This window comes from Leopardus geoffroyi, chromosome A1, assembly GCF_018350155.1.
Source record: "Leopardus geoffroyi isolate Oge1 chromosome A1, O.geoffroyi_Oge1_pat1.0, whole genome shotgun sequence".
Lineage (NCBI taxonomy): Eukaryota > Metazoa > Chordata > Mammalia > Carnivora > Felidae > Leopardus > Leopardus geoffroyi.
Window position 1 is genome coordinate 29968395 of NC_059326.1, and position 10349 is coordinate 29978743.

At 45.5% G+C, this 10349-nt stretch overlaps 1 long non-coding RNA gene across 1 annotated transcript; it reads right to left on the reverse strand.

Moving 5' to 3' along the window:
* Nucleotides 1-677: 677 nt before the first annotated feature.
* On the reverse strand, nt 678-8423 carry LOC123598240. The gene is made up of 4 exons (XR_006712459.1): nt 8066-8423; nt 5482-5618; nt 5072-5321; nt 678-3610 (listed from the first exon to the last, which is right to left on the reverse strand). It is a non-coding gene; the product is annotated as an uncharacterized LOC123598240 (long non-coding RNA).
* Between the last annotated feature and the right edge of the window lie 1926 nt (nt 8424-10349).

The following is a 10349-nucleotide window of genomic DNA, read 5'->3' on the forward strand; positions in this document are numbered from 1 at the left end:
AGGTCGCCCTTTTTGTTGTTTTGTCTCTCTGAAGTGGGTCTTTTCCCAGGGTGCCTCTCGCCTATTTATTTTGGAAAAAACATGAGTTCTGACTATCATTAGGGAAAGTGGTATCATTTAAAGGTGAATTAAATATTCCCCTCTTCTAAACTGCTGTGGGGAGAGAACAAAGGAAGTGTCACATGATGGCGGTTAACACAAAGGTGCTTTTTTTTTTTTTCCTAGTGTAAATGGTAACCCGGTAATAAGAAAGGCACTTTTGTCAAGACAGTGGGGCATAACCAGCGACAGTAATTTCAAGGACTTTGAGTGAGCTGTGTGGTTAGGCTCGGTTGTCAGTCCCCAAAGCATCAGGCTGGAGTCAGTTCCCAACATCATTGAGCTTCAACTTCTACCTTTAGAGCAGGGCGATTCTGCATGTCAAATCTGGAATCTAAATGAATGTGAAACTCTGTTGGAGAAACCTCAATTCCTCTTTGCAGCCACAGCTGGGCGGCCACCAGAGAGTTTCAGGCTAGACATGTTTTTCCCCAACATCTGTCAGCTTAGCTAAATCAGAGCTCCAAATGAACAGTGTAATACCCAAGATCATTATCTGGATTTGTGACACTCCCTCCCTGTTCTCCCTGGAGGATTTAGGATTCAAAATGAAAAACAACATTTGTAAGGGATCAGGAAAGGGAGGATTTTCATCTTTATTATTATTACTACCAATAATACATTTTCATTAACATGGTTTTAATGGTATGAAACGAGAGAAATGAAACATGCCCCCTCCAAGTCAACACATTCCCCTGTGCCTTTTGCCTAAGGTACTGTATCCTAGACTCATTCAATCCAAGATAAGCCCATTAATTAAGCTTCCGTCTACAGGTGCGGTCTACACAGATGTAATTTGCTCATGTGAGCTAACTGAGAACTTGCAGATGGGCTCTGGGTTTTGCACTTTTTTCTTTTTTCTTTTTTTACAACATGGAAAAGATGTGGTCTCTGCTCCAGGTAGAAGGAGAGAGTTAATCCACTAATCAAGTCAACAAATATTTATTGAGTGCCTACTTGATACTCAGCTAGGTGCTGGTGCTGTAAGGGATGCATGAGGAGCAAACTTACACCTTTAATGAGGAAACATGACTCACATTACAAGCAGTGTGGCACTGTGGACAGAGATAGTGTCTGGAATCAGGCAGACCTGGTTTGGAAATCCAGTTCCACAGCTTAAAAATGGCATGACCTTGAAAATTTTATTTCACATTGTAGGCACCTGGTTTCTTTTTATTAAAACAGGATATTAATACCTTGAAGATTGTTGTAAGCATTAGCAATAACTTTGTAAAGCACCTGTTCCATCAGAGACACTCCAAAAATATTATTATAAGGTGGAGATATTTTACATATATATTATGCTTTGGTTATGGTTATGCAAAGATAGTTATGCAAATACTCAGAGTCAGGAGAGAATAGTGCCAGCCAGAATAGATGGGTAAACATTGAGCACAACTAAGGTAGCCCTTAGTAATGACAGAATCAAATTGCTGGAAGGAATCTTACAGGTCAACCGGTGGTCCAAACGACTCATTCTACCAATGGAGAAACAGAGGCTCAGATAAGTTGAATTCCCCAGACTAGTAAATAAATTGGGAGCAGAGGCCAGATTGGACTTACGTGTGACCCTGCTTTTGGAGCTGGTGCTATGTGATGTGGTGGTTCCCAAACCTGGCAGAGCCCTAGGATATCTTGTGGGCTTAAAAAAAAAAAAAAAAAAGGCTTTTAAGAGAGTCTGATTCACGAGGTTGAAGTGAGGCCCAGGAAAATGGTTTTGCAGTGAGTTCCCGGCTTGAGGACCAGCTCCCTGGTGAGCTTTAGGAGCACTGAACTGGGAGCTACAGACCCAGCACTTTCTCTCTCCTGCTGTGGGAAAGCCAACCTGGGCCATTCTTAGTCTTCTCTGGCTCTTGAGGGGGTTGCCCTGGTTGAGATCCCGGGTACCTCTGTTGCTCATCAGCACTCTGTTATACCACATTAGCTTAGCCTGGGACTGAAGTTTGGGTAGGGTCTGGCCAACAGAGGTGATGGCAGGAAGGTGGGGCTGTGAGACAAACCTGGCCGGGGAGGTGGTTCCTGAGGGAAGGAGAGGAGGCCTGATCACATAGCTAGGAAAGGGCTCAAGGATGGAGAGCTCTGTGGTATGTGTGTGTGTGGGGGGGGGGGGGGGGGGACATCATTTTATAGTGGAGCACGTGCTAAGTTGTGTTCTGTGGCGGAACATGAGGCCTTTGAGATGCTCTAAAAGAGATCTCTGTGCACATAAGTTTGGGGAGATGCTACATATTGCATCCCCGTGAGATTCATAATGCACAGGGAGAGCTCTGATGAATCTTATTAACTTCACTTAGACTGGAATGTTCCAAATGTATCGGATCACAGGGCACTTCAAAAAAAAACAAAAACAAAAACAAAACAAAACCATTAAGTAATGTTCCACGGAACACATTTTGGGGAACACTGTTATAGCAAATAGAGTCATTATGAGTTCTGTGCTCGGTCTTAGAGAATTTTTAGAGGAACTCAGGGAAGTGATCATTAGAAAGAGCACTTAAGAAGAGCAGGAAATGAACTGGAATTTCTCAGCCTAGAGGAGAGAAGCTTTACGCGACACATTTTTAGTTATATGAATTGGTATAATGAGGGATATGATTGATTGTTCTTCATATTCACGGAGCATCAAGCCAGAAGGAATGGGCTTAAGAGTTAGGCCTAGAGATTTAGGAGGAAGAAAACGGAAATCTTTCTGATAAGGGATATAAACTAGGATAGTTTGTCTAGGGAAATAACACAATTTCCAGAGTCTCATCCATTTCATGGAATAAAATCAGAAAGGAAGCCTAGATAACGACGGACTCAAGTTCCCTGCATTTTCTTCTCTGTCTTTTGATCTTCAGGGATCTATGTACTTACACGGGTGACACAGAGCAGCCTCGCGATCTGAACAAAGATCCAGCAGGTTAGAGAACCCAGGATTCAGAAAGAACTCAACCTCTTCTCCAACTTCCTACCAAAGTGGGCGTAATTTTGGCAACACTCTTGCCCGCTGGCCTTCAGGAATATGCTGGGAACACCTCCAATGACAGAGAAATTGTTCCTTTTCTAAGCAGCTCATTTCATTTATGGATGGCTTAAATTGTCAGGCAGTGCAGCCTTACCACGAACCAAAATATGTTTCAACTCATTTTACACATTTCAGAGCTGGCTATTTATGTCAGAGCTCCACAGAGCATGCTTGTTACTTTTTCCCTATGAGATGACCATTCAGATGTCCAAAGACAAATATCGTATCTGCACTAATACCTCCCCAAGACAAATCGTCCAAGTCATTCAGCTGTTTCTCCTACCCCACATTTCTAGAAACTTTACCACGCCTCCAGTGAATATGGGTTGATCATCGTGAACTACAGCTGGGTTACGTCCCCTCTGGCACTGGCAGAGTCCTGCTGCAGAGAGCCATGCGTGCAGGGCGAGTCTCTAGGACAGAGCACTCAGGCCAGTCTAGGATGTCTGGAGGGCTGGTCCGGCAGATCTATCCGGTCTCTCAACACGTAGGATCGAGGGGCCACTAGAAGGAACGAAACACACACTGATATAAAAAAAAGGTTGATGAGCACTAGCTTGGCAATGTCATGGACTCTCAGGAAAGGGCATTGTGCCAGAGCTTTAGGGGTTAGAAAGGGTCAGACCTATGATTTCTCCAAGTCCCTGAGTGCACTAGCCGAAGCCGCTTTGTGAACCTATTAATGGGGTGAAATATGGAAATGCAGGAGATGTCCCCGCAGCCTCCTGTGTCGCATCTTCCCAGCAGTTACGCCATTGCTAGGGGGAGTAGGAAAGGAGGTTTGGAGGGGCTCTGTACCTGGGGGTGTACAGGAGGCGTTCCTGTGGGGGTGGGCAGGAGTCACTCCCAGAAATACTCGTCGTGGCCCTCACTGGGACCACGCCTGCCCCAGACCTCACCGGCCTGAAAATACAAGCCAGACTTTATCCATTTGTTCAGTTCTTTCCGCTTCCAATAAAAACAAAACAAAAAACAAAACAAAAAACTGCTCTTCTCAGTTAGTGTTGGTTAGCAATCTTGTCACTCAGTTAACGAAAATACTCCCCCCCCCCCCCCCCCCCCCGCACAAACCACTATCAAGTTCTTCCTCATAATGCAGTAAATTCTTTGAGTCTAAATGCAGGATTTTACAGTTGTTCTTGCTATATTTTTACTTATATGACTTTATTGATGATTTGTAAAATTGTTTCTTTTGAAGTGCTGGGTATTCCTGATATCTTGGAGTCTCTGCTTTTGATAAACAAGCCTTCCACCTCTTCCTCAAAGCCTTGGTACGGGCACACCAGAAAAGGATCAGGGGCGAGAGTTTTGTGGCTTGCTGCTAGAGACTTCTCTTGAGCGGGGCACCAGCCCTTTCATCAACTCTTTGGGTTAAAATGTCCAGAATGAAAATACGATACATTCATAGAGTAGGACGATTGTCACTCCGTGTTTCTCCGTCTTGTTCACAGAGAAAGGAAGGCTACGGAAATCAAGATACATTATGCAATAGTTTGATTTTTTCCCCCCTTTCTGTCTGATATTCATGGGAAATTGGACTTGCTGGGAGACTGATGGTGTCTTTTAGCAGACGGAATTGCTACCTCTGGGTGAAAGAAGTCTTGCCCTCCCACTCACAGGCACGTCCGCCGAGGAACAAGGAACAACTGCCTTTCACAGCGTGGAGCTCCAACTCTTGGAGCAGTTTACATGGCTTTAGCCAATTGGCTCCCTTTTCTAGCCTGGTCTTTCTTTGCTTTCCCCCTCCTGCTCCAATCCTCTTAATAGGGCCACACTCCCTAAACTTGCAGCTATTAGTGCTTTCCTCCCAGTTCCTGAACATAGGACACTCTTCTCCCTCCATTTTGTTTGACTACCTCCTGCACAGCTGTCAGCTGAGATCGATCTCCCTCGAGGGCACTAACCTCCACGTCTCCAGGCTGGATCAGGTGTCCTTCCCATGCGCTCCCTCCCATCCAGACTTACCCCTGTAGTAACACCTGCCACTCAGGTGTCCTGGCAGATGGCCTTCTTCCACTTGGCTGTTAATTCCTTGAGTGGAGACTGTGTCTGGTGCAAGGCAGGCTCTCAGTGAGTCAAGTAGAAACCACCAGGCTGGGAGATCACAGGGTCTGAAGACATATTAGAGTATTCTGAAAGAGCTCAAGGCCCTTTGTTGATATTTAGGGTCTGGCCGTGAGCAAGTCATTGTCTTTTGGGGCTTCAGTTTCTTTACCTGTGAAATGAAGATGATCTCTAAGACTCTAAGCTAATGCAACAAAGAGCCTTCAATTGGAAACTTGAAGTCCTGACTTTGACCCGCAGAGAGATTGGGAAAGACATTTAACCCACTCACTTCTCTGAGTCTCAGTTTCCTTATTGATAAAAAGGCTGACCTCTGTGCAGTTGGATGGTGTTGGAGACAGACAGGTGGCTGTTGAGCAAGTCACTTCGTGCCTCAGTTTCCTCAGTTACAAATCCTCATTGCTCAGTGGCATCCTGGTGAGGACTAAATGAGCTATAACCCCGGTAACTAGGGAAGAGGATAACAACATATTGAACACCAACTCTGTGTTACCTGCATTTGTTATAGAACTTGATCCTGCCAATAACCTATGTGATAGGTTTTACAAATCTCATTTTCAAGAAGTGGTTCAAGGTCACACTGTTTGTAATTGGCAGGCGGGCTTCCCTGGGCGACTCATGGCTGTCCCATTTCACCCTGTGGCTCCGTTCCTCCTTTGTTCAGTGCTCAGCACTGGGCTCTTTCCGCCTTTCGAGGTCCAAGTCTGGCTGCAGGACCCGCTCCAGCCCCAGGAAGGAGCCCATGCTAACATGAGCCTCCCTGGCTTGCAGATGGAGCGAGGTCTGGCTGGAGCCTGCTGGCGCTGAGGGCACGGCTGGCTCGAAGCCCCGCTCCCGATCTTTCTCCGGAGTGGAGGCGGCTGGGGGGGGGGGGGGGGAGCAGGCACAGAGGCGTCCAGGCAGCGTGCATGGTTTATAAAAAGCCATCAGGAGCACTGTCCTGGGACTGCAGTCATTTATCCGCACTTTTTCCTTGTAAAATGTTACTGACTGTTTTACACCAAGGGCAGTTTATCCTGAATGGGATGTACAGGCATTCAATTCACCTCTACTTTTTGCCAACTCTGCTTTTTCCCCCCCTTGCTTCTGAAGTTATATATGGTTCTGAGAGAGGAAGCCATTTTCTATCTGAGGGAAAAAAAGAGCTGACGGCTTTAAAGAGAAACCTTCCATCATAGGAGAGAACATTTGGTTGGAGAGATAATGCCTTTGTTTTTAAAAATGGAATCCTGCTTCAGTGGTATTACATTCTTCTGAAATTGACCCCATTTCCGGTCAGATGCTAAGAACATTACAGAGGTGATCTGTATCAGTGTTCCTCGTGAGGGGAAAGTGGAGGAGAGATATGATCAGCCCCATTTTTCAAATGGGGAAATTGAAGCTCAAAGTGGTTAAATCGCTTGTTTAAGAACCCAGCGGAAGGCTGCTGGGGCAAATTGGGGTTAATAATGGAGAACGGAAAGAGAGAGCCCACCTCTGAACCAGATGCTGCCCCTCTCCTGCCCCCCCACCGTACTTCTCCCCAGTTTGTGAGACAGGTATCGCTTTGTGCTCCATTGCAAATGAAGAGACTGGGTTTCTGTGACATTAGCGATTGGCTGAAAGTCACACACTTTGTTATCGCAAAGCAGGTCTCAAGCCCAAGCCTTCTGAATCCAGGCCCTCCAGCTGCCGCCCTTCCTACCAGCCACTTGCCTGCCCCAGCTTTCGCGGAGAATCTAAATATAATGGATTGCTGCTGCAGAATGCCAGGATATTTTAATTTATAGAAAAGAATAATGGGGTTCAGGTGAATGCCCTCTTCTGTATATTCTCTTTGGAATGAGGCTTAGCTTTATTGTCCCTTTCACTTCCCGTTAGTTCTAGCTAAAGTGATTCCATAATGACATATAAACCCAAACATGAGTAATTGATGGCAGCCTCAGGAGCTTGAGCAGAATAAAACCAGACCGACTAGAATCTCCAGGGTGAAGAATTAACATTTATTGGTTTAGTGAAATGAATTTATGTCCCAATAAAGCTGGTTACGGACTAGACAGTGATTTAATGAGGTGCCTTCTGTAAAAAGAGCAAATATGAACTTCTGGGTTTGGGTTAGGGTGTAACTGAAATGGCACCTACTAAACCAGTTTTTCAGGTGGGTTCAGAAAAACCCATGAAATTTCCTCAATCCATGAAATTTGTGTTTAACCCATTTTGCTTCTATAGACTTGAAAGTTGAAGGGACATTGAATCAGCATCTCTAAAACCATGAACGGTACATTTGTTCATGGCTCCCACCAGATCAGGGCTCTGAGCACTCCTGGAAGCTTGAAGAGTGAGTATTCGGGCAAACGGCATCAGAGAAGAAAAGAGGAAACAACTTAATCTAGATATGCATGACACCGTTTAGGTCTATCGGTTCTTGTTCTGGGTCTGTAGGAAGATGGGGAGGGAAAGGGTGGAGAGAATAAAGGTCCAAGGTGCCTTGTCAGGGGTGGGGCAGTGAGCAGAAAAGGATGTCCTTGGCAATTGTCCCTTGGCCATCGGACAGTCCGTATCTGCCATCATAAGCCAAGACCATCCCTGCCCCCGCCCCTGCTCTCTTTGCTTCTTCATTAACAGAACTGAGGAATTGGTTTGCTTTGATAATAAAATTCTCAGGCCCCAAGCATCAGAGTCATGTTGACTCTTTTTATCTTGCAGCCCATACCTACCATCAGAAAATCCCAAAGGCTCTCCTTTCAAAATACCTCTAAAGCCTTGCCATTTTTCACCACATCCACTTCTACCTTCCCAGTTCAGCCGCCTACCCTCTCTTCGCCTGGGCAACTGCAATGGCCTAATTGGTCTTCCTCCTTCTCTTCTGGAGTCTCCCTCCCAACTTCCACACACACATTTACAATCTGGACTTACTGGAGTGGCCGGAGGGGGTGCTTTTCGAATAATAGTCAGATGCTGCCTCCTCTCTGCTCCAACCTGCCGGTGGCTCGCCATCTCACACAGAGTGAAGCAAAAGTCATTGTAATGACTCACCGACCCTTCCAGAGCGGGGCCCTCTCCAGGCACCCCTGCTCTCTGACCTCCACCCCTATCACCGTGTTCCTGCAGCTTCCTGCTGTGGCCTCGTTGGCCTCCTTGCTTTTGCTCTTCTCTGCCTCTGCCCGTCTGCTGGCACTGCTCTTCTCCCAGACATCCGGGTGGCTGGCTCCTTGACGGACTTCCGCCTTCTGCCTTCACAGCGGAAGTCCACTCTGCCTACCCCATTTAATGCTGCAGCCCCTCCAAGCCCCTCAAGTGCTCCTGATCCTCCTTATCCACCTCTGCTTTTCCCAGAGCACCTGTTACTTTTGGAAATGTTTTCTAATTCACTTATTTATTCTGCTTTTGTTTATTTATGACTCTCTCATTTGAATGTGAGCTCTGCAAGGACTGGAATCTTTCTGTTCTGCTTACCGATGCAACCCCAAAGTCTAGGACAGTGCCTGGCACGTCAGAGGTGCTCTGTAAATGCTTGTTCAATGAACGAATGAATGAATGAATGAATGGGAAGTCTGCTGAAAGTCATCCTAGAGTAGATTTCATACTGACGTGAGAAGCAGGAGTAATTCAGTTTTGTTTTCACCGTTGGATATATTTGCAGCCTGATTTTTCTTACGTGTTTGTTTTTAACTCTGGAAAATAAGATACATTGAATTGGATTCGAGTGGCATTTTCTATGGCTACAAAGTCTTGAGATCGTGGGCAAAATGAACTGCAGTTAGATGAAGAGGATTTTTATTTGAAGAATTCCTGTTAAATTCTATCTTATTGGGGCATATTGGAAAATTTGAAATTTGAAACTAAGTGGAATAGCATTAGGAAAAGTGTACCCTCCTGTAATGTCACCATTGACACTGACAAAATATTTGAGCGCCCACTGGGTGCAGAGCAGTGGAAAAAAAAATCCCGTTAAATGTGTGGCACACACATCTGTGCCGCTGTGAGGCCAGATGTTCTAGTTGTGGGAGTTTTATGTTTCCAGTACTTCTAAACAGGAATGTCAGATTTCGTGCATTTAAATTAACGCCGTGAGGAGTACCTGTTAAATGTAAGATGTGGTCAACAGTGAAGAAAGCAGAAGCTGATTGGCTCAAGCAGAAATATCCTGCAGCACTTGGCATGATTTTTTTCTTATTGTACTTTATCAGGCAAAACGTAGACCATAGTTGTCATCCTAATTCACATTTGTTTAGCACCGTGCGGCTTACAAAGCACTTGCTTGTAATAGATCATCTCAAGTGTATCGTCTCTGGGAAAAGATTTGCCCAAGCCATTGTCTCTCTTGTTGTAGTTGGTATGTAGAGTTTGGTTTTGCAGCCCTGGGGGCAAACTGTTCAGTGTTGTGTGGGTGAAAAGGAACCCAAGACTAGGGGGCGGGCCACAGGGCACTCACATATGTGCATCCAGAGCACAGGCTTCACCACCATGCCTCCTGGTTTCAAATCCAGGTTTGCCTTTTACTTGCTGTGACTCTTGTGCCTCATTTCATCATCTGTAAAATGGGGTTAGTAATAATAGCTCCTTATAAGACACCTAGGAGAATGGAATGAATTTCTTTCTTTTTTTTAAATGAGAGAGAGAGAGAGAGGGAGACACAGAAAGAATCCCAAGCAACCTCCATGCTCAGTGTGGAGCCCGACATGGGACTCGATCCCACAGTCCTGGGATCATGGCCTGAGCTGAAATCAAGACTCTCAAGCTCAACCGACCAAGCCAGCCAGGTGCCCCAAATTCCTAAGTGGAGAGTACTTAGAGCAATTCCTGGTATCTGGGAAATCTCCCATGCATTCGAGCTGTTAGTATCAGTGAACGGACCTGCTTGTCCCTCATATTTCTTTCAATTTGTTGGTCAGACTATTGGAAAATTTCTTCTTGGGGTCACTCTTTTGGATATATGATTTTAACATTGTTAAGAGATAGAACCATAGGAGAATCAGATGAAAACTGTGGATTCCTCCTCCAGAACAACAGGAATATTCACATGTGTTGACATTTTTGCTTACAATTTCAGGAAGTTTGTAAATTTCTGAAATCCAGAGGAAGGATCTCCAGGTGAGAGTACTGTGTCTCCAGAGGCTCACATTAGATTGTCCCTGCTTGAGCCATCACATTATGCCACCCATGCCTGTGACCACAGAGCAGGAAACATTTGACATAT